Genomic DNA, 25,594 nt, shown 5'->3' with positions numbered 1-25,594 from the left:
CTAAGTGGGTAATAGTGGAAAAAAGAATATGTTCAAATATAAACTACACAGAAGCATTGTATGAAACTTCTTTCTGTTCTGTGCATTCAACTAACAGAGTTGAACCTTACTTTTGATTGAGCCTTTCTGAAACACTCTTTCTGTAGAAACTGCAATTGGACATTCTGAGCGCTAAGAGGCCTATATTGGGAAAAATAATATCTTCAAATAAAAACTACACAGAAGCATTTTGTGAAACTTATTTCTGATATGTTCATTAAGCTAACAGAGTTAACCCATACTTTTGATTGCGCAGTTCTGAACACTCTTTCTGTAGAAAATGCAAGTGGACATTCGGAGCGCTAAGAGGGTAATAGTGGAAAAAGGAATATATTCAAATATAAACTACACAGTAGCATTCTGTGAAAATTCTTTCTGTTCTGTGCATTCAACTAACAGAGTTGAACCTTACTTTTGATTGAGCCGTTCTGAAACACTCTTTCTGTAGAAACTGCAATTGGACATGCTAAGCGCTAAGAGGCCTACATTGGGAAAAAGAATATATTCAAATAAAAACTACACAGATGCATTCTGTGAAAATTATTTCTGATCTGTAAATTCAGTTAACAGAGATAAAACATATTTTTGATTGAGCAGTTATGAAACACTCTTTTTGTAGAAAATGCAAGTGGAGATTCGGAGCGCTAAGAGGGTAATAGTGGAAAAAGTAATGTCTTCAAATATAAACTACACAGAATCATTCGGTGAAACTTCTTTCTGATCTGTGCATTCAGCTAACAGAGTTAAACCATACTTTTGATTGAGCAGATCTGAACACTCTTTCTGTTGAAAATGCAACTGGACATTTGGAGCGCTAAGAGCGTAGTAGTGGAAAAAGGAATATATTCAAATATAAACTACACAGAAGCATTCTGTGAAACTTCTTTCTGATCTGAGCATACAGCTAACAGAGTTAAACCATACTTTTGATTGAGCAGTTTTGAAACACTGTGTCTGTAGAAAATGCAACTGGACTTTCCAAGCGCTAAGTGGGTAATAGTGGAAAAAAGTATATGTTCAAATATAAACTACACAGAAGCATTGTATGAAACTTCTTTCTGTTCTGTGCATTCAACTAACAGAGTTGAACCTTACTTTTGATTGAGCCGTTCTGAAACACTCTTTCTGTAGAAACTGCAATTGGACATTCTGAGCGCTAAGAGGCCTATATTGGGAAAAAGAATGTCTACAAATAAAAACTACACAGAAGAATTGTGTGAAACTTCTTTCTGTTCTGTTTGTTCCACTAAAAGAGTAGAACATTAGTTTTCATTGAGCCGTTCTGAAACACTCTTTCTGTAGAAAATGCAAGTGGAGATTCGGAGCGCTAAGAGGGTAATAGTTGAAAAAGGAATATCTCCAAATATAAACTGCACAGAATCATTCTGTGAAACTTCTTTCTGACCTGTGCATTCAGCTAACAGAGTTAAACCATACTTTTGATTGAGCAGATCTGAACACTCTTTCTGTTGAATATGCAACTGGACATTTGGAGCGCTAAGAGCGTAGTAGTGGAAAAAGGAATATATTCAAATATAAACTACACAGAAGCATTCTGTAAAACTTCTTTCTGATCTGAGCATACGGCTAACAGAGTTAAACCATACTTTTGATTGAGCAGTTTTGAAACACTCTGTCTTTTGAAAATGCAACTGGACTTTCCTAGCGCTAAGTGGGTAATAGTGGAAAAAAGTATATGTTCAAATATAAACTACACAGAAGCATTGTATGAAACTTCTTTCTGTTCTGTGCATTCAACTAACAGAGTTGAACCTTACTTTTGATTGAGCCGTTCTGAAACACTCTTTCTGTAGAAACTGCAATTGGACATTCTGAGCGCTAAGAGGCCTATATTGGTAAAAAGAATGTCTACAAATAAAAACTACACAGAAGAATTGTGTGAAACTTCTTTCTGTTCTGTTTGTTCCACTAAAAGAGTTGAACATTAGTTTTCATTGAGCCGTTCTGAAACACTCTTTCTGTAGAAAATGCAAGTGGAGATTCGGAGCGCTAAGAGGGTAATAGTTGAAAAAGCAATGTCTCCAAATATAAACTGCACAGAATCATTCTGTGAAACTTCTTTCTGACCTGTGCATTCAGCTAACAGTGTTAAACCATACTTTTGATTGAGCAGATCTGAACACTCTTTCTGTAGAAAATGCAACTGGACATTTGGAGTGCTAAGAGAGTAGTAGTGGAAAAAGGAATATATTCAAATATAAACTACACAGAAGCATTCTGTGAAACTTCTTTCTGATCTGAGCATTTAGCTAACAGAGTTAAACCATACTTTTGATCGAGCAGTTTTGAAACACTCTGTCTGTAGAAAATGCAACGGGACATTCGTAGCGCTAAGTGGGTAATAGTGGAAAAAAGAATATGTTCAAATATAAACTACACAGAAGCATTGTATGAAACTTCTTTCTGTTCTGTGCATTCAACTAACAGAGTTGAACCTTACTTTTGATTGAGCCTTTCTGAAACACTCTTTCTGTAGAAACTGCAATTGGACATTCTGAGCGCTAAGAGGCCTATATTGGGAAAAATAATATCTTCAAATAAAAACTACACAGAAGCATTTTGTGAAACTTATTTCTGATATGTTCATTAAGCTAACAGAGTTAACCCATACTTTTGATTGCGCAGTTCTGAACACTCTTTCTGTAGAAAATGCAAGTGGACATTCGGAGCGCTAAGAGGGTAATAGTGGAAAAAGGAATATATTCAAATATAAACTACACAGTAGCATTCTGTGAAAATTCTTTCTGTTCTGTGCATTCAACTAACAGAGTTGAACCTTACTTTTGATTGAGCCGTTCTGAAACACTCTTTCTGTAGAAACTGCAATTGGACATGCTAAGCGCTAAGAGGCCTACATTGGGAAAAAGAATATCTACAAATAAAAACTACACAGATGCATTCTGTGAAACTTATTTCTGATCTGTAAATTCAGTTAACAGAGATAAAACATATTTTTGATTGAGCAGTTATGAAACACTCTTTTTGTAGAAAATGCAAGTGGAGATTCGGAGCGCTAAGAGGGTAATAGTGGAAAAAGGAATGTCTTCAAATATAAACTACACAGAATCATTCGGTGAAACTTCTTTCTGATCTGTGCATTCAGCTAACAGAGTTAAACCATACTTTTGATTGAGCAGATCTGAACACTCTTTCTGTTGAAAATGCAACTGGACATTTGGAGCGCTAAGAGCGTAGTAGTGGAAAAAGGAATATATTCAAATATAAACTACACAGAAGCATTCTGTGAAACTTCTTTCTGATCTGAGCATTCAGCTAACAGAGTTAAACCATACTTTTGATTGAGCAGTTTTGAAACACTCTGTCTGTAGAAAATGCAACTGGACATTCGTAGAGCTAATTGGGTAATAGTGGAAAAAAGAATATGTTCAAATATAAACTACACAGAAGCATTGTATGAAACTTCTTTCTGTTCTGTGCATTCAACTAACAGAGTTGAACCTTACTTTTGATTGAGCCTTTCTGAAACACTCTTTCTGTAGAAACTGCAATTGGACATTCTGAGCGCTAAGAGGCCTCTATTGGGAAAAATAATATCTTCAAATAAAAACTACACAGAAGCATTGTGTGAAACTTATTTCTGATATGTTCATTAAGCTAACAGAGTTAAACCATACTTTTGATTGCGCAGTTCTGAACACTCTTTCTGTAGAAAATGCAAGTGGACATTCGGAGCGCTAATAGGGTAATAGTGGAAAAAGGAATATATTCAAATATAAACTACACAGTAGCATTCTGTGAAAATTCTTTCTGTTCTGTGCATTCAACTAACAGAGTTGAACCTTACTTTTGATTGAGCCGTTCTGAAACAATCTTTCTGTAGAAACTGCAATTGGACATGCTAAGCGCTAAGAGGCCTACATTGGGAAAAAGAATATCTTCAAATAAAAACTACACAGATGCATTCTGTGAAACTTATTTCTGATCTGTAAATTCAGTTAACAGAGATAAAACATATTTTTGATTGAGCAGTTATGAAACACTCTTTTTGTAGAAAATGCAAGTGGAGATTCGGAGCCCTAAGGGGGTAATAGTGGAAAAACGAATGTCTTCAAATATAAACTACACAGAATCATTCGGTGAAACTTCTTTCTGATCTGTGCATTCAGCTAACAGGGTTAAACCATACTTTTGATTGAGCAGATCTGAACACACTTTCTGTAGAAAATGCAACTGGACATTTGGAGCGCTAAGAGCGTAGTAGTGGAAAAAGGAATATATTCAAATATAAACTACACAGAAGCATTCTGTGAAACTTCTTTCTGATCTGAGCATTCAGCTAACAGAGTTAAACCATACTTTTGATTGAGCAGTTTTGAAACACTCTGTCTGTAGAAAATGCAACTGGACATTCGTAGCGCTAAGTGGGTAATAGTGGAAAAAAGAATATGTTCAAATATAAACTACACAGAAGCATTGTATGAAACTCCTTTCTGTTCTGTGCATTCAACTAACAGAGTTGAACCTTACTTTTGATTGAGCCGTTCTGAAACACTCTTTCTGTAGAAACTGCAGTTGGACATTCTGAGCGCTAAGAGGCCTATATTGGGAAAAAGGATGTCTACAAATAAAAACTACACAGAAGAATTGTGTGAAACTTCTTTCTGTTCTGTTTGTTCAACTAAAAGAGTTGAACCTTAGTTTTGATTGAGCCGTTCTGAAACACTCTTTCTGTAGAAAATGCAAGTGTAGATTCGGAGCGCTAAGAGGGTAATAGTGGAAAAAGGAATGTCTCCAAATATAAACTACACAGAATCATTCTGTGAAACTTCTTTCTGATCTGTGCATTCAGCTAACAGATTTAAACCATACTTTTGATTGAGCAGATCTGAACACTCTTTCTGTTGAAAATGCAACTGGACATTTGGAGCGCTAAGAGCGTAGTAGTGGAAAAAGGAATATATTCAAATATAAACTACACAGAAGCATTCTGTGAAACTTCTTTCTGATCTGAGCATTCAGCTAACAGAGTTAAACCATACTTTTGATTGAGCAGTTTTGAAACACTCTGTCTGTAGAAAATGCAACTGGACATTCGTAGCGCTAAGTGGGTAATAGTGGAAAAAAGAATATGTTCAAATATAAACTACACAGAAGCATTGTATGAAACTTCTTTCTGTTCTGTGCATTCAACTAACAGAGTTGAACCTTACTTTTGATTGAGCCTTTCTGAAACACTCTTTCTGTAGAAACTGCAATTGGACATTCTGAGCGCTAAGAGGCCTATATTGGGAAAAATAATATCTTCAAATAAAAACTACACAGAAGCATTGTGTGAAACTTATTTCTGATATGTTCATTAAGCTAACAGAGTTAAACCATACTTTTGATTGCGCAGTTCTGAACACTCTTTCTGTAGAAAATGCAAGTGGACATTCGGAGCGCTAAGAGGGTAATAGTGGAAAAAGGAATATATTCAAATATAAACTACACAGTAGCATTCTGTGAAATCTCTTTCTGTTCTGTGCATTCAGCTAACAGAGTTGAACCTTACTTTTGATTGAGCCGTTCTGAAACACTCTTTCTGTAGAAACTGCAATTGGACATGCTAAGCGCTAAGAGGCCTACATTGGGAAAAAGAATATCTTCAAATAAAAACTACACAGATGCACTCTGTGAAACTTATTTCTGATCTGTAAATTCAGTTAACAGAGATAAAACATATTTTTGATTGAGCAGTTATGAAACACTCTTTTTGTAGAAAATGCAAGTGGAGATTCGGAGCGCTAAGAGGGTAATAGTGGAAAAAGGAATGTCTTCAAATATAAACTACACAGAATAATTCGGTGAAACTTCTTTCTGATCTGTGCATTCAGCTACCAGAGTTAAAACATACTTTTGATTGAGCAGATCTGAACACTCTTTCTGTTGAAAATGCAACTGGACATTTGGAGCGGTAAGAGCGTAGTAGTGGAAAAAGTAATATATTCAAATATAAACTACACAGAAGCATTCTGTGAAACTTCTTTCTGATCTGAGCATTCAGCTAACAGAGTTAAACCATACTTTTGATTGAGCAGTTTTGAAACACTCTGTCTGTAGAAAATGCAACTGGACATTCGAAGCGCTAAGTTGGTAATAGTGGAAAAAAGAATATGTTCAAATATAAACTACACAGAAGCATTGTATGAAACTTCTTTCTGTTCTGTGCATTCAACTAACAGAGTTGAACCTTACTTTTGATTGAGCCGTTCTGAAACACTCTTTCTGTAGAAACTGCAATTGGACATTCTGAGCGCTAAGAGGCCTATATTGGGAAAAAGAATGTCTACAAATAAAAACTACACAGAAGAATTTTGTGAAACTTCTTTCTGTTCTGTTTGTTCCACTAAAAGAGTTGAACATTAGTTTTCATTGAGTCGTTCTGAAACACTCTTTCTGTAGAAAATGCAAGTGGAGATTCGGAGCGCTAAGAGGGTAATAGTTGAAAAAGGAATGTCTCCAAATATAAACTGCACAGAATCATTCTGTGAAACTTCTTTCTGATCTGTGCATTCAGCTAACAGAGTTAAACCATACTTTTGATTGAGCAGATCTGAACACTCTTTCTGTAGAAAATGCAACTGGACATTTGGAGCGCTAAGAGAGTAGTAGTGGAAAAAGGAATATATTCAAATATAAACTACACAGAAGCATTCTGTGAAACTTCTTTCTGATCTGAGCATTCAGCTAACAGAGTTAAACCATACTTATGATTGAGCAGTTTTGAAACACTCTGTCTGTAGAAAATGCAACGGGACATTCGTAGCGCTAAGTGGGTAATAGTGGAAAAAAGAATATGTTCAAATATAAACTACACAGAAGCATTGTATGAAACTTCTTTCTGTTCTGTGCATTCAACTAACAGAGTTGAACCTTACTTTTGATTGAGCCTTTCTGAAACACTCTTTCTGTAGAAACTGCAATTGGACATTCTGAGCGCTAAGAGGCCTATATTGGGAAAAATAATATCTTCAAATAAAAACTACACAGAAGCATTTTGTGAAACTTATTTCTGATATGTTCATTAAGCTAACAGAGTTAACCCATACTTTTGATTGCGCAGTTCTGAACACTCTTTCTGTAGAAAATGCAAGTGGACATTCGGAGCGCTAAGAGGGTAATAGTCGAAAAAGGAATATATTCAAATATAAACTACACAGTAGCATTCTGTGAAAATTCTTTCTGTTCTGTGCATTCAACTAACAGAGTTGAACCTTACTTTTGATTGAGCCGTTCTGAAACACTCTTTCTGTAGAAACTGCAATTGGACATGCTAAGCGCTAAGAGGCCTACATTGGGAAAAAGAATATCTACAAATAAAAACTACACAGATGCATTCTGTGAAACTTATTTCTGATCTGTAAATTCAGTTAACAGAGATAAAACATATTTTTGATTGAGCAGTTATGAAACACTCTTTTTGTAGAAAATGCAAGTGGAGATTCGGAGCGCTAAGAGGGTAATAGTGGAAAAAGGAATGTCTTCAAATATAAACTACACAGAATCATTCGGTGAAACTTCTTTCTGATCTGTGCATTCAGCTAACAGAGTTAAACCATACTTTTGATTGAGCAGATCTGAACACTCTTTCTGTTGAAAATGCAACTGGACATTTGGAGCGCTAAGAGCGTAGTAGTGGAAAAAGGAATATATTCAAATATAAACTACACAGAAGCATTCTGTGAAACTTCTTTCTGATCTGAGCATTCAGCTAACAGAGTTAAACCATACTTTTGATTGAGCAGTTTTGAAACACTCTGTCTGTAGAAAATGCAACTGGACATTCGTAGAGCTAAGTGGGTAATAGTGGAAAAAAGAATATGTTCAAATATAAACTACACAGAAGCATTGTATGAAACTTCTTTCTGTTCTGTGCATTCAACTAACAGAGTTGAACCTTACTTTTGATTGAGCCTTTCTGAAACACTCTTTCTGTAGAAACTGCAATTGGACATTCTGAGCGCTAAGAGGCCTCTATTGGGAAAAATAATATCTTCAAATAAAAACTACACAGAAGCATTGTGTGAAACTTATTTCTGATATGTTCATTAAGCTAACAGAGTTAAACCATACTTTTGATTGCGCAGTTCTGAACACTCTTTCTGTAGAAAATGCAAGTGGACATTCGGAGCGCTAATAGGGTAATAGTGGAAAAAGGAATATATTCAAATATAAACTACACAGTAGCATTCTGTGAAAATTCTTTCTGTTCTGTGCATTCAACTAACAGAGTTGAACCTTACTTTTGATTGAGCCGTTCTGAAACACTCTTTCTGTAGAAACTGCAATTGGACATGCTAAGCGCTAAGAGGCCTACATTGGGAAAAAGAATATCTTCCAATAAAAACTACACAGATGCATTCTGTGAAACTTATTTCTGATCTGTAATTTCAGTTAACAGAGATAAAACATATTTTTGATTGAGCAGTTATGAAACACTCTTTTTGTAGAAAATGCAAGTGGAGATTCGGAGCGCTAAGAGGGTAATAGAGGAAAAAGTAATGTCTTCAAACATAAACTACACAGAATCATTCGGTGAAACTTCTTTCTGATCTGTGCATTCAGCTAAAAGAGTTAAACCATACTTTTGATTGAGCAGATCTGAACACTCTTTGTGTAGAAAATGCAACTGGACATTTGGAGCGCTAAGAGCGTAGTAGTGGAAAAAGGAATATATTCAAATATAAACTACACAGAAGCATTCTGTGAAACTTCTTTCTGATCTGAGCATACAGCTAACAGAGTTAAACCATACTTTTGATTGAGCAGTTTTGAAACACTCTGTCTGTAGAAAATGCAACTGGACATTCGTAGCGCTAAGTGGGTAATAGTGGAAAAAAGAATATGTTCAAATATAAACTACACAGAAGCATTGTATGAAACTTCTTTCTGTTCTGTGCATTCAACTAACAGAGTTGAACCTTACTTTTGATTGAGCCGTTCTGAAACACTCTTTCTGTAGAAACTGCAATTGGACATTCTGAGAGCTAAGAGGCCTATATTGGGAAAAAGAATGTCTACAAATAAAAACTACACAGAAGAATTGTGTGAAACTTCTTTCTGTTCTGTTTGTTCAACTAAAAGAGTTGAACCTTAGTTTTGATTGAGCCGTTCTGAAACACTCTTTATGGAGAAAAGGCAAGTGGAGATTCGGAGCGCTAAGAGGGTAATAGTGGAAAAAGGAATGTCTCCAAATATAAACTACACAGAATCATTCTGTGAAACTTCTTTCTGATCTGTGCATTCAGCTAACAGAGTTAAACCATACTTTTGATTGAGCAGATCTGAACACTCTTTCTGTAGAAAATGCAACTGGACATTTGGAGCGCTAAGAGAGTAGTAGTGGAAAAAGGAATATATTCAAATATAAACTACACAGAAGCATTCTGTGAAACTTCTTTCTGATCTGAGCATTCAGCTAACAGAGTTAAACCATACTTTTGATTGAGCAGTTTTGAAACACTCTCTCTGTAGAAAATGCAACTGGACATTCGTAGCGCTAAGTGGGTAATAGTGGAAAAAAGAAGATGTTCAAATATAAACTACACAGAAGCATTGTATGAAACTTCTTTCTGTTCTGTGCATTCAACTAACAGAGTTGAACCTTACTTATAATTGAGCCTTTCTGAAACACTCTTTCTGTAGAATCTGCAATTGGACATTCTGAGCGCTAAGAGGCCTATATTGGGAAAAATAATATCTTCAAATAAAAACTACACAGAAGCATTGTGTGAAACTTATTTCTGATATGTTCATTAAGCTAACAGAGTTAAACCATACTTTTGATTGCGCAGTTCTGAACACTCTTTCTGTAGAAAATGCAAGTGGACATTCGGAGCGCTAAGAGGGTAATAGTGGAAAAAGGAATATATTCAAATATAAACTACACAGTAGCATTCTGTGAAAATTCTTTCTGTTCTGTGCATTCAACTAACAGAGTTGAACCTTACTTTTGATTGAGCCGTTCTGAAACACTCTTTCTGTAGAAACTGCAATTGGACATGCTAAGCGCTAAGAGGCCTACATTGGGAAAAAGAATATCTTCAAACAAAAACTACACAGATGCATTCTGTGAAACTTATTTCTGATCTGTAATTTCAGTTAACAGAGATAAAACATATTTTTGATTGAGCAGTTATGAAACACTCTTTTTGTAGAAAATGCAAGTGGAGATTCGGAGCGCTAAGAGGGTAATAGAGGAAAAAGTAATGTCTTCAAATATAAACTACACAGAATCATTCGGTGAAACTTCTTTCTGATCTGTGCATTCAGCTAAAAGAGTTAAACCATACTTTTGATTGAGCAGATCTGAACACTCTTTGTGTAGAAAATGCAACTGGACATTTGGAGCGCTAAGAGCGTAGTAGTGGAAAAAGGAATATATTCAAATATAAACTACACAGAAGCATTCTGTGAAACTTCTTTCTGATCTGAGCATACAGCTAACAGAGTTAAACCATAATTTGATTGAGCAGTTTTGAAACACTCTGTCTGTAGAAAATGCAACTGGACATTCGTAGCGCTAAGTGGGTAATAGTGGAAAAAAGAATATGTTCAAATATAAACTACACAGAAGCATTGTATGAATCTTCTTTCTGTTCTGTGCATTCAACTAACAGAGTTGAACCTTACTTTTGATTGAGCCGTTCTGAAACACTCTTTCTGTAGAAACTGCAATTGGACATTCTGAGAGCTAAGGGGCCTATATTGGGAAAAAGAATGTCTACAAATAAAAACTACACAGAAGAATTGTGTGAAACTTCTTTCTGTTCTGTTTGTTCAACTAAAAGAGTTGAACCTTAGTTTTGATTGAGCCGTTCTGAAACACTCTTTATGGAGAAAAGGCAAGTGGAGATTCGGAGCGCTAAGAGGGTAATAGTGGAAAAAGGAATGTCTCCAAATATAAACTACACAGAATCATTCTGTGAAACTTCTTTCTGATCTGTGCATTCAGCTAACAGAGTTAAACCATACTTTTGATTGAGCAGATCTGAACACTCTTTCTGTAGAAAATGCAACTGGACATTTGGAGCGCTAAGAGAGTAGTAGTGGAAAAAGGAATATATTCAAATATAAACTACACAGAAGCATTCTGTGAAACTTCTTTCTGATCTGAGCATTCAGCTAACAGAGTTAAACCATACTTTTGATTGAGCAGTTTTGAAACACTCTCTCTGTAGAAAATGCAACTGGACATTCGTAGCGCTAAGTGGGTAATAGTGGAAAAAAGAAGATGTTCAAATATAAACTACACAGAAGCATTGTATGAAACTTCTTTCTGTTCTGTGCATTCAACTAACAGAGTTGAACCTTACTTATAATTGAGCCTTTCTGAAACACTCTTTCTGTAGAATCTGCAATTGGACATTCTGAGCGCTAAGAGGCCTATATTGGGAAAAATAATATCTTCAAATAAAAACTACACAGAAGCATTGTGTGAAACTTATTTCTGATATGTTCATTAAGCTAACAGAGTTAAACCATACTTTTGATTGCGCAGTTCTGAACACTCTTTCTGTAGAAAATGCAAGTGGACATTCGGAGCGCTAAGAGGGTAATAGTGGAAAAAGTAATATATTCAAATATAAACTACACAGTAGCATTCTGTGAAAATTCTTTCTGTTCTGTGCATTCAACTAACAGAGTTGAACCTTACTTTTGATTGAGCCGTTCTGAAACACTCTTTCTGTAGAAACTGCAATTGGACATGCTAAGCGCTAAGAGGCCTACATTGGGAAAAGGAATATCTTCAAATAAAAACTACACAGATGCATTCTGTGAAACTTATTTCTGATCTGTAAATTCAGTTAACAGAGATAAAACATATTTTTGATTGAGCAGTTATGAAACTCTCTTTTTGTAGAAAATGCAAGTGGAGATTCGGAGCGCTAAGAGGGTAATAGTGGAAAAAGGAATGTCTTCAAATATAAACTACACAGAATCATTCGGTGAAACTTCTTTCTGATCTGTGCATTCAGCTAACAGAGTTAAACCATACTTTTGATTGAGCAGATCTGAACACTCTTTCTGTAGAAAATGCAACTGGACATTTGGAGCGCTAAGAGCGTAGTAGTGGAAAAAGGAATATATTCAAATATAAACTACACAGAAGCATTCTGTGAAACTTCTTTCTGATCTGAGCATACAGCTAACAGAGTTAAACCATACTTTTGATTGAGCAGTTTTGAAACACTCTGTCTGTAGAAAATGCAACTGGACATTCGTAGCGCTAAGTGGGTAATAGTGGAAAAAGAATATGTTCAAATATAAACTACACAGAAGCATTGTATGAAACTTCTTTCTGTTCTGTGCATTCAACTAACAGAGTTAAACCTTACTTTTGATTGAGCCGTTCTGAAACACTCTTTCTGTAGAAACTGCAATTGGACATTCTGAGCGTTAAGAGGCCTATATTGGGAAAAAGAATGTCTACAAATAAAAACTACACAGAAGAATTGTGTGAAACTTCTTTCTGTTCTGTTTGTTCAACTAAATGAGTTGAACCTTAGTTTTGATTTAGCCGTTCTGAAACACTCTTTCTGTAGAAAATGCAAGTGGAGATTCGGAGCGCTAAGAGGGTAATAGTGGAAAAAGGAATGTCTCCAAATATAAACTACACAGAATCATTCTGTGAAACTTCTTTCTGATCTGTGCATTCAGCTAACAGAGTTAAACCATACTTTTGATTGAGCAGATCTGAACACTCTTTCTGTAGAAAATGCAACTGGACATTTGGAGCGCTAAGAGAGTAGTAGTGGAAAAAGGAATATATTCAAATATAAACTACACAGAAGCATTCTGTGAAACTTCTTTCTGATCTGAGCATTCAGCTAACAGAGTTAAACCATACTTTTGATTGAGCAGTTTTGAAACACTCTGTCTGTAGAAAATGCAACTGGACATTCGTAGCGCTAAGTGGGTAATAGTGGAAAAAAGAATATGTTCAAATATAAACTACACAGAAGCATTGTATGAAACTTCTTTCTGTTCTGTGCATTCAACTAACAGAGTTGAACCTTACTTTTGATTGAGCCTTTCTGAAACACTCTTTCTGTAGAAACTGCAATTGGATATTCTGAGCGCTAAGAGGCCTATATTGGGAAAAATAATATCTTCAAATAAAAACTACACAGAAGCATTGTGTGAAACTTATTTCTGATATGTTCATTAAGCTAACAGAGTTAAACCATACTTTTGATTGCGCAGTTCTGAACACTCTTTCTGTAGAAAATGCAAGTGGACATTCGGAGCGCTAAGAGGGTAATAGTGGAAAAAGGAATATATTCAAATATAAACTACACAGTAGAATTCTGTGAAAATTCTTTCTGTTCTGTGCATTCAACTAACAGAGTTGAACCTTACTTTTGATTGAGCCGTTCTGAAACACTCTTTCTGTAGAAACTGCAATTGGACATGGTAAGCGCTAAGAGGCCTACATTGGGAAAAAGAATATCTTCAAATAAAAACTACACAGATGCATTCTGTGAAACTTATTTCTGATCTGTAATTTCAGTTAACACAGATAAAACATATTTTTGATTGAGCAGTTATGAAACACTCTTTTTGTAGAAAATGCAAGTGGAGATTCGGAGCGCTAAGAAGGTAATAGAGGAAAAAGTAATGTCTTCAAATATAAACTACACAGAATCATTCGGTGAAACTTCTTTCTGATCTGTGCATTCAGCTAAAAGAGTTAAACCATACTTTTGATTGAGCAGATCTGAACACTCTTTCTGTAGAAAATGCAACTGGACATTTGGAGCGCTAAGAGCGTAGTAGTGGAAAAAGGAATATATTCAAATATAAACTACACAGAAGCATTCTGTGAAACTTCTTTCTGATCTGAGCATACAGCTAACAGAGTTAAACCATACTTTTGATTGAGCAGTTTTGAAACACTCTGTCTGTAGAAAATGCAACTGGACATTCGTAGCGCTAAGTGGGTAATAGTGGAAAAAAGAATATGTTCAAATATAAACTACACAGAATCATTGTATGAAACTTCTTTCTGTTCTGTGCATTCAACTAACAGAGTTGAACCTTACTTTTGATTGAGCCGTTCTGAAACACTCTTTCTGTAGAAACTGCAATTGGACATTCTGAGAGCTAAGAGGCCTATATTGGGAAAAAGAATGTCTAAAAATAAAAACTACACAGAAGAATTGTGTGAAACTTCTTTCTGTTCTGTTTGTTCAACTAAAAGAGTTGAACCTTAGTTTTGATTGAGCCGTTCTGAAACACTCTATATGGAGAAAAGGCAAGTGGAGATTCGGAGCGCTAAGAGGGTAATAGTGGAAAAAGGAATGTCTCCAAATATAAACTACACAGAATCATTCTGTGAAACTTCTTTCTGATCTGTGCATTCAGCTAACAGAGTTAAACCATACTTTTGAATGAGCAGATCTGAACACTCTTTCTGTAGAAAATGCAACTGGACATTTGGAGCGCTAAGAGAGTAGTAGTGGAAAAAGGAATATATTCAAATATAAACTACACAGAAGCATTCTGTGAAACTTCTTTCTGATCTGAGCATTCAGCTAACAGAGTTAAACCGTACTTATGATTGAGCAGTTTTGAAACACTCTGTCTGTAGAAAATGCAACTGGACATTCGTAGCGCTAAGTGGGTAATAGTGGAGAAAAGAATATGTTCAAATATAAACTACACAGAAGCATTGTATGAAACTTCTTTCTGTTCTGTGCATTCAACTAACAGAGTTGAACCTTACTTTTGATTGAGCCTTTCTGAAACACTCTTTCTGTAGAAACTGCAATTGGACATTCTGAGCGCTAAGAGGCCTCTATTGGGAAAAATAATATCTTCACATAAAAACTACACAGAAGCATTGTGTGAAACTTATTTCTGATATGTTCATTAAGCTAACAGAGTTAAACCATACTTTTGATTGCGCAGTTCTGAACACTCTTTCTGTAGAAAATGCAAGTGGACATTCGGAGCGCTAAGAGGGTAATAGTGGAAAAAGGAATATATTCAAATATAAACTACACAGTAGCATTCTGTGAAAATTCTTTCTGTTCTGTGCATTCAACTAACAGAGTTGAACCTTACTTTTGATTGAGCCGTTCTGAAACACTCTTTCTGTAGAAACTGCAATTGGACATGCTAAGCGCTAAGAGGCCTACATTGGGAAAAGGAATATCTTCAAATAAAAACTACACAGATGCATTCTGTGAAACTTATTTCTGATCTGTAAATTCAGTTAACAGAGATAAAATATATTTTTGATTGAGCAGTTATGAAACTCTCTTTTTGTAGAAAATGCAAGTGGAGATTCGGAGCGCTAAGAGGGTAATAGTGGAAAAAGGAATGTCTTCAAATATAAACTACACAGAATCATTCGGTGAAACTTCTTTCTGATCTGTGCATTCAGCTAACAGAGTTAAACCATACTTTTGATTGAGCAGATCTGAACACTCTTTCTGTAGAAAATGCAACTGGACATTTGGAGCGCTAAGAGCGTAGTAGTGGAAAAAGGAATATATTCAAATATAAACTACACAGAAGCATTCTGTGAAACTTCTTTCTGATCTGAGCATACAGCTAACAGAGTTAAACCATACTTTTGATTGAGCAGTTTTGAAACACTCTGTCTGTAGAAAATGCAACTGGACATTCGTAGCGCTAAGTGGGTAATAGTGGAAAAGAATATGTTCAAATATAAACTACACAGAAGCATTGTATGAAACTTCTTTCTGTTCTGTGCATTCAACTAACAGAGTTGAACCTTACTTTTGATTGAGCCGTTCTGAAACACTCTTTCTGTAGAAACTGCAATTGGACATTCTGAGCGCTAGGAGGCCTATATTGGGAAAAAGAATGTCTACAAATAAAAACTACAGAGAAGAATTCTGTGAAACTTCTTTCTGTTCTGTTTGTTCAACTAAAAGAGTTGAACCTTAGTTTTGATTGAGCCGTTCTGAAACACTCTTTCTGTAGAAAATGCAAGTGGAGATTCGGAGCGCTAAGAGGGTAATAGTGGAAAAAGGAATGTCTCCAAATATAAACTACACAGAATCATTCTGTGAAACTTCTTTCTGATCTGTGCATTCAGCTAACAGAGTTAAACCATACTTTTGATTGAGCAGATCTGAACACTCTTTCTGTAGAAAATGCAACTGGACATATGGAGCGCTAAGAGAGTACTAGTGGAAAAAGGAATATATTCAAATATAAACTACACAGAAGCATTCTGTGAAACTTCTTTCTGTTCTGAGCATTCAGCTAACAGAGTTAAACCATACTTTTGATTGAGCAGTTTTGAAACACTCTGTCTGTAGAAAATGCAACTGGACATTCGTAGCGCTAAGTGGGTAATAGTGGAAAAAATAATATGTTCAAATATAAACTACACAGAAGCATTGTATGAAACTTCTTTCTGTTCTGTGCATTCAACTAACAGAGTTGAACCTTACTTTTGATTGAGCCTTTCTGAAACACTCTTTCTGTAGAAACTGCAATTGGATATTCTGAGCGCTAAGAGGCCCCTATTGGGAAAAATAATATCTTCAAATAAAAACTACACAGAAGCATTGTGTGAAACTTATTTCTGATATGTTCATTAAGCTAACAGAGTTAAACCATACTTTTGATTGCGCAGTTCTGAACACTCTTTCTGTAGAAAATGCAAGTGGACATTCGGAGCGCTAAGAGGGTAATAGTGGAAAAAGGAATATATTCAAATATAAACTACACAGTAGAATTCTGTGAAAATTCTTTCTGTTCTGTGCATTCAACTAACAGAGTTGAACCTTACTTTTGATTGAGCCGTTCTGAAACACTCTTTCTGTAGAAACTGCAATTGGACATGCTAAGCGCTAAGAGGCCTACATTGGGAAAAAGAATATCTTCCAATAAAAACTACACAGATGCATTCTGTGAAACTTATTTCTGATCTGTAATTTCAGTTAACAGAGATAAAACATATTTTTGATTGAGCAGTTATGAAACACTCTTTTTGTAGAAAATGCAAGTGGAGATTCGGAGCGCTAAGAGGGTAATAGAGGAAAAAGTAATGTCTTCAAATATAAACTACACAGAATCATTCGGTGAAACTTCTTTCTGATCTGTGCATTCAGCTAAAAGAGTTAAACCATACTTTTGATTGAGCAGATCTGAACACTCTTTGTGTAGAAAATGCAACTGGACATTTGGAGCGCTAAGAGCGTAGTAGTGGAAAAAGGAATATATTCAAATATAAACTACACAGAAGCATTCTGTGAAACTTCTTTCTGATCTGAGCATACAGCTAACAGAGTTAAACCATACTTTTGATTGAGCAGTTTTGAAACACTCTGTCTGTAGAAAATGCAACTGGACATTCGTAGCGCTAAGTGGGTAATAGTGGAAAAAAGAATATGTTCAAATATAAACTACACAGAACCATTGTATGAAACTTCTTTCTGTTCTGTGCATTCAACTAACAGAGTTGAACCTTACTTTTGATTGAGCCGTTCTGAAACACTCTTTCTGTAGAAACTGCAATTGGACATTCTGAGAGCTAAGAGGCCTATATTGGGAAAAAGAATGTCTACAAATAAAAACTACACAGAAGAATTGTGTGAAACTTCTTTCTGTTCTGCTTGTTCAACTAAAAGAGTTGAACCTTAGTTTTGATTGAGCCGTTCTGAAACACTCTTTATGGAGAAAAGGCAAGTGGAGATTCGGAGCGCTAAGAGGGTAATAGTGGAAAAAGGAATGTCTCCAAATATAAACTACACAGAATCATTCTGTGAAACTTCTTTCTGATCTGTGCATTCAGCTAACAGAGTTAAACCATACTTTTGATTGAGCAGATCTGAACACTCTTTCTGTAGAAAATGCAACTGGACATTTGGAGCGCTAAGAGAGTAGTAGTGGAAAAAGGAATATATTCAAATATAAACTACACAGAAGCATTCTGTGAAACTTCTTTCTGATCTGAGCATTCAGCTAACAGAGTTAAACCATACTTTTGATTGAGCAGTTTTGAAACACTCTCTCTGTAGAAAATGCAACTGGACATTCGTAGCGCTAAGTGGGTAATAGTGGAAAAAAGAAGATGTTCAAATATAAACTACACAGAAGCATTGTATGAAACTTCTTTCTGTTCTGTGCATTCAACTAACAGAGTTGAACCTTACTTATAATTGAGCCTTTCTGAAACACTCTTTCTGTAGAATCTGCAATTGGACATTCTGAGCGCTAAGAGGCCTATATTGGGAAAAATAATATCTTCAAATAAAAACTACACAGAAGCATTGTGTGAAACTTATTTCTGATATGTTCATTAAGCTAACAGAGTTAAACCATACTTTTGATTGCGCAGTTCTGAACACTCTTTCTGTAGAAAATGCAAGTGGACATTCGGAGCGCTAAGAGGGTAATAGTGGAAAAAGGAATATATTCAAATATAAACTACACAGTAGCATTCTGTGAAAATTCTTTCTGTTCTGTGCATTCAACTAACAGAGTTGAACCTTACTTTTGATTGAGCCGTTCTGAAACACTCTTTCTGTAGAAACTGCAATTGGACATGCTAAGCGCTAAGAGGCCTACATTGGGAAAAGGAATATCTTCAAATAAAAACTACACAGATGCATTCTGTGAAACTTATTTCTGATCTGTAAATTCAGTTAACAGAGATAAAACATATTTTTGATTGAGCAGTTATGAAACTCTCTTTTTGTAGAAAATGCAAGTGGAGATTCGGAGCGCTAAGAGGGTAATAGTGGAAAAAGGAATGTCTTCAAATATAAACTACACAGAATCATTCGGTGAAACTTCTTTCGGATCTGTGCATTCAGCTAACAGAGTTAAACCATACTTTTGATTGAGCAGATCTGAACACTCTTTCTGTAGAAAATGCAACTGGACATTTGGAGCGCTAAGAGCGTAGTAGTGGCAAAAGGAATATATTCAAATATAAACTACACAGAAGCATTCTGTGAAACTTCTTTCTGATCTGAGCATACAGCTAACAGAGTTAAACGATACTTTTGATTGAGCAGTTTTGAAACACTCTGTCTGTAGAAAATGCAACTGGACATTCGTAGCGCTAAGTGGGTAATAGTGGAAAAGAATATGTTCAAATATAAACTACACAGAAGCATTGTATGAAACTTCTTTCTGTTCTGTGCATTCAACTAACAGAGTTGAACCTTACTTTTGATTGAGCCGTTCTGAAACACTCTTTCTGTAGAAACTGCAATTGGACATTCTGAGCGCTAGGAGGCCTATATTGGGAAAAAGAATGTCTACAAATAAAAACTACAGAGAAGAATTGTGTGAAACTTCTTTCTGTTCTGTTTGTTCAACTAAAAGAGTTGAACCTTAGTTTTGATTGAGCCGTTCTGAAACACTCTTTCTGTAGAAAATGCAAGTGGAGATTCGGAGCGCTAAGAGGGTAATAGTGGAAAAAGGAATGTCTCCAAATATAAACTACACAGAATCATTCTGTGAAACTTCTTTCTGATCTGTGCATTCAGCTAACAGAGTTAAACCATACTTTTGATTGAGCAGATCTGAACACTCTTTCTGTAGAAAATGCAACTGGACATATGGAGCGCTAAGAGAGTACTAGTGGAAAAAGGAATATATTCAAATATAAACTACACAGAAGCATTCTGTGAAACTTCTTTCTGTTCTGAGCATTCAGCTAACAGAGTTAAACCATACTTTTGATTGAGCAGTTTTGAAACACTCTGTCTGTAGAAAATGCAACTGGACATTCGTAGCGCTAAGTGGGTAATAGTGGAAAAAATAATATGTTCAAATATAAACTACACAGAAGCATTGTATGAAACTTCTTTCTGTTCTGTGCATTCAACTAACAGAGTTGAACCTTACTTTTGATTGAGCCTTTCTGAAACACTCTTTCTGTAGAAACTGCAATTGGATATTCTGAGCGCTAAGAGGCCTCTATTGGGAAAAATAATATCTTCAAATAAAAACTACACAGAAGCATTGTGTGAAACTTATTTCTGATATGTTCATTAAGCTAACAGAGTTAAACCATACTTTTGATTGCGCAGTTCTGAACACTCTTTCTGTAGAAAATGCAAGTGGACATTCGGAGCGCTAAGAGGGTAATAGTGGAAAAAGGAATATATTCAAATATAAACTACACAGTAGAATTCTGTGAAAATTCTTTCTGTTCTGTGCATTCAACTAACAGAGTTGAACCTTACTTTTGATTGAGCCGTTCTGAAACACTCTTTCTGTAGAAACTGCAATTGGACATGCTAAGCGCTAAGAGGCCTACATTGGGAAAAAGAATATCTTCCAATAAAAACTACACAGATGCATTCTGTGAAACTTATTTCTGATCTGTAATTTCAGTTAACAGAGATAAAACATATTTTTGATTGAGCAGTTATGAAACACTCTTTTTGTAGAAAATGCAAGTGGAGATTCGGAGCGCTAAGAGGGTAATAGAGGAAAAAGTAATGTCTTCAAATATAAACTACACAGAATCATTCGGTGAAACTTCTTTCTGATCTGTGCATTCAGCTAAAAGAGTTAAACCATACTTTTGATTGAGCAGATCTGAACACTCTTTGTGTAGAAAATGCAACTGGACATTTGGAGCGCTAAGAGCGTAGTAGTGGAAAAAGGAATATATTCAAATATAAACTACACAGAAGCATTCTGTGAAACTTCTTTCTGATCTGAGCATACAGCTAACAGAGTTAAACCATACTTTTGATTGAGCAGTTTTGAAACACTCTGTCTGTAGAAAATGCAACTGGACATTCGTAGCGCTAAGTGGGTAATAGTGGAAAAAAGAATATGTTCAAATATAAACTACACAGAAGCATTGTATGAAACTTCTTTCTGTTCTGTGCATTCAACTAACAGAATTGAACCTTACTTTTGATTGAGCCGTTCTGAAACACTCTTTCTGTAGAAACTGCAATTGGACATTCTGAGAGCTAAGAGGCCTATATTGGGAAAAAGAATGTCTACAAATAAAAACTACACAGAAGAATTGTGTGAAACTTCTTTCTGTTCTGCTTGTTCAACTAAAAGAGTTGAACCTTAGTTTTGATTGAGCCGTTCTGAAACACTCTTTATGGAGAAAAGGCAAGTGGAGATTCGGAGCGCTAAGAGGGTAATAGTGGAAAAAGGAATGTCTCCAAATATAAACTACACAGAATCATTCTGTGAAACTTCTTTCTGATCTGTGCATTCAGCTAACAGAGTTAAACCATACTTTTGATTGAGCAGATCTGAACACTCTTTCTGTAGAAAATGCAACTGGACATTTGGAGCGCTAAGAGAGTAGTAGTGGAAAAAGGAATATATTCAAATATAAACTACACAGAAGCATTCTGTGAAACTTCTTTCTGATCTGAGCATTCAGCTAACAGAGTTAAACCATACTTTTGATTGAGCAGTTTTGAAACACTCTCTCTGTAGAAAATGCAACTGGACATTCGTAGCGCTAAGTGGGTAATAGTGGAAAAAAGAAGATGTTCAAATATAAACTACACAGAAGCATTGTATGAAACTTCTTTCTGTTCTGTGCATTCAACTAACAGAGTTGAACCTTACTTATAATTGAGCCTTTCTGAAACACTCTTTCTGTAGAATCTGCAATTGGACATTCTGAGCGCTAAGAGGCCTATATTGGGAAAAATAATATCTTCAAATAAAAACTACACAGAAGCATTGTGTGAAACTTATTTCTGATATGTTTATTAAGCTAACAGAGTTAAACCATACTTTTGATTGCGCAGTTCTGAACACTCTTTCTGTAGAAAATGCAAGTGGACATTCGGAGCGCTAAGAGGGTAATAGTGGAAAAAGGAATATATTCAAATATAAACTACACAGTAGCATTCTGTGAAAATTCTTTCTGTTCTGTGCATTCAACTAACAGAGTTGAACCTTACTTTTGATTGAGCCGTTCTGAAACACTCTTTCTGTAGAAACTGCAATTGGACATGCTAAGCGCTAAGAGGCCTACATTGGGAAAAGGAATATCTTCAAATAAAAACTACACAGATGCATTCTGTGAAACTTATTTCTGATCTGTAAATTCAGTTAACAGAGATAAAACATATTTTTGATTGAGCAGTTATGAAACTCTCTTTTTGTAGAAAATGCAAGTGGAGATTCGGAGCGCTAAGAGGGTAATAGTGGAAAAAGGAATGTCTTCAAATATAAACTACACAGAATCATTCGGTGAAACTTCTTTCTGATCTGTGCATTCAGCTAACAGAGTTAAACCATACTTTTGATTGAGCAGATCTGAACACTCTTTCTGTAGAAAATGCAACTGGACATTTGGAGCGCTAAGAGCGTAGTAGTGGCAAAAGGAATATATTCAAATATAAACTACACAGAAGCATTCTGTGAAACTTCTTTCTGATCTGAGCATACAGCTAACAGAGTTAAACGATACTTTTGATTGAGCAGTTTTGAAACACTCTGTCTGTAGAAAATGCAACTGGACATTCGTAGCGCTAAGTGGGTAATAGTGGAAAAGAATATGTTCAAATATAAACTACACAGAAGCATTGTATGAAACTTCTTTCTGTTCTGTGCATTCAACTAACAGAGTTGAACCTTACTTTTGATTGAGCCGTTCTGAAACACTCTTTCTGTAGAAACTGCAATTGGACATTCTGAGCGCTAGGAGGCCTATATTGGGAAAAAGAATGTCTACAAATAAAAACTACAGAGAAGAATTGTGTGAAACTTCTTTCTGTTCTGTTTGTTCAACTAAAAGAGTTGAACCTTAGTTTTGATTGAGCCGTTCTGAAACACTCTTTCTGTAGAAAATGCAAGTGGAGATTTGGAGCGCTAAGAGGGTAATAGTGGAAAAAGGAATGTCTCCAAATATAAACTACACAGAATCATTCTGTGAAACTTCTTTCTGATCTGTGCATTCAGCTAACAGAGTTAAACCATACTTTTGATTGAGCAGATCTGAACACTCTTTCTGTAGAAAATGCAACTGGACATATGGAGCGCTAAGAGAGTACTAGTGGAAAAAGGAATATATTCAAATATAAACTACACAGAAGCATTCTGTGAAACTTCTTTCTGTTCTGAGCATTCAGCTAACAGAGTTAAACCATACTTTTGATTGAGCAGTTTTGAAACACTCTGTCTGTAGAAAATGCAACTGGACATTCGTAGCGCTAAGTGGGTAATAGTGGAAAAAATAATATGTTCAAATATAAACTACACAGAAGCATTGTATGAAACTTCTTTCTGTTCTGTGCATTCAACTAACAGAGTTGAACCTTACTTTTGATTGAGCCTTTCTGAAACACTCTTTCTGTAGAAACTGCAATTGGATATTCTGAGCGCTAAGAGGCCTCTATTGGGAAAAATAATATCTTCAAATAAAAACTACACAGAAGCATTGTGTGAAACTTATTTCTGATATGTTCATTAAGCTAACAGAGTTAAACCATACTTTTGATTGCGCAGTTCTGAACACTCTTTCTGTAGAAAATGCAAGTGGACATTCGGAGCGCTAAGAGGGTAATAGTGGAAAAAGGAATATATTCAAATATAAACTACACAGTAGAATTCTGTGAAAATTCTTTCTGTTCTGTGCATTCAACTAACAGAGTTGAACCTTACTTTTGATTAAGCCGTTCTGAAACACTCTTTCTGTAGAAACTGCAATTGGACATGCTAAGCGCTAAGAGGCCTACATTGGGAAAAAGAATATCTTCCAATAAAAACTACACAGATGCATTCTGTGAAACTTATTTCTGATCTGTAATTTCAGTTAACAGAGATAAAACATATTTTTGATTGAGCAGTTATGAAACACTCTTTTTGTAGAAAATGCAAGTGGAGATTCGGAGCGCTAAGAGGGTAATAGAGGAAAAAGTAATGTCTTCAAATATAAACTACACAGAATCATTCGGTGAAACTTCTTTCTGATCTGTGCATTCAGCTAAAAGAGTTAAACCATACTTTTGATTGAGCAGATCTGAACACTCTTTGTGTAGAAAATGCAACTGGACATTTGGAGCGCTAAGAGCGTAGTAGTGGAAAAAGGAATATATTCAAATATAAACTACACAGAAGCATTCTGTGAAACTTCTTTCTGATCTGAGCATACAGCTAACAGAGTTAAACCATACTTTTGATTGAGCAGTTTTGAAACACTCTGTCTGTAGAAAATGCAACTGGACATTCGTAGCGCTAAGTGGGTAATAGTGGAAAAAAGAATATGTTCAAATATAAACTACACAGAAGCATTGTATGAAACTTCTTTCTGTTCTGTGCATTCAACTAACAGAGTTGAACCTTACTTTTGATTGAGCCGTTCTGAAACACTCTTTCTGTAGAAACTGCAATTGGACATTCTGAGAGCTAAGAGGCCTATATTGGGAAAAAGAATGTCTACAAATAAAAACTACACAGAAGAATTGTGTGAAACTTCTTTCTGTTCTGTTTGTTCAACTAAAAGAGTTGAACCTTAGTTTTGATTGAGCCGTTCTGAAACACTCTTTATGGAGAAAAGGCAAGTGGAGATTCGGAGCGCTAAGAGGGTAATAGTGGAAAAAGGAATGTCTCCAAATATAAACTACACAGAATCATTCTGTGAAACTTCTTTCTGATCTGTGCATTCAGCTAACAGAGTTAAACCATACTTTTGATTGAGTAGATCTGAACACTCTTTCTGTAGAAAATGCGACTGGACATTTGGAGCGCTAAGAGAGTAGTAGTGGAAAAAGGAATATATTCAAATATAAACTACACAGAAGCATTCTGTGAAACTTCTTTCTGATCTGAGCATTCAGCTAACAGAGTTAAACCATACTTTTGATTGAGCAGTTTTGAAACACTCTCTCTGTAGAAAATGCAACTGGACATTCGTAGCGCTAAGTGGGTAATAGTGGAAAAAAGAAGATGTTCAAATATAAACTACACAGAAGCATTGTATGAAACTTCTTTCTGTTCTGTGCATTCAACTAACAGAGTTGAACCTTACTTATAATTGAGCCTTTCTGAAACACTCTTTCTGTAGAATCTGCAATTGGACATTCTGAGCGCTAAGAGGCCTATATTGGGAAAAATAATATCTTCAAATAAAAACTACACAGAAGCATTGTGTGAAACTTATTTCTGATATGTTCATTAAGCTAACAGAGTTAAACCATACTTTTGATTGCGCAGTTCTGAACACTCTTTCTGTAGAAAATGCAAGTGGACATTCGGAGCGCTAAGAGGGTAATAGTGGAAAAAGTAATATATTCAAATATAAACTACACAGTAGCATTCTGTGAAAATTCTTTCTGTTCTGTGCATTCAACTAACAGAGTTGAACCTTACTTTTGATTGAGCCGTTCTGAAACACTCTTTCTGTAGAAACTGCAATTGGACATGCTAAGCGCTAAGAGGCCTACATTGGGAAAAGGAATATCTTCAAATAAAAACTACACAGATGCATTCTGTGAAACTTATTTCTGATCTGTAAATTCAGTTAACAGAGATAAAACATATTTTTGATTGAGCAGTTATGAAACTCTCTTTTTGTAGAAAATGCAAGTGGAGATTCGGA

Source organism: Symphalangus syndactylus, chromosome 20 (genome assembly GCF_028878055.3).
Source record: "Symphalangus syndactylus isolate Jambi chromosome 20, NHGRI_mSymSyn1-v2.1_pri, whole genome shotgun sequence".
Classification (NCBI taxonomy): Eukaryota; Metazoa; Chordata; class Mammalia; order Primates; family Hylobatidae; genus Symphalangus; species Symphalangus syndactylus.
This window is presented reverse-complemented; position numbering follows the sequence as displayed.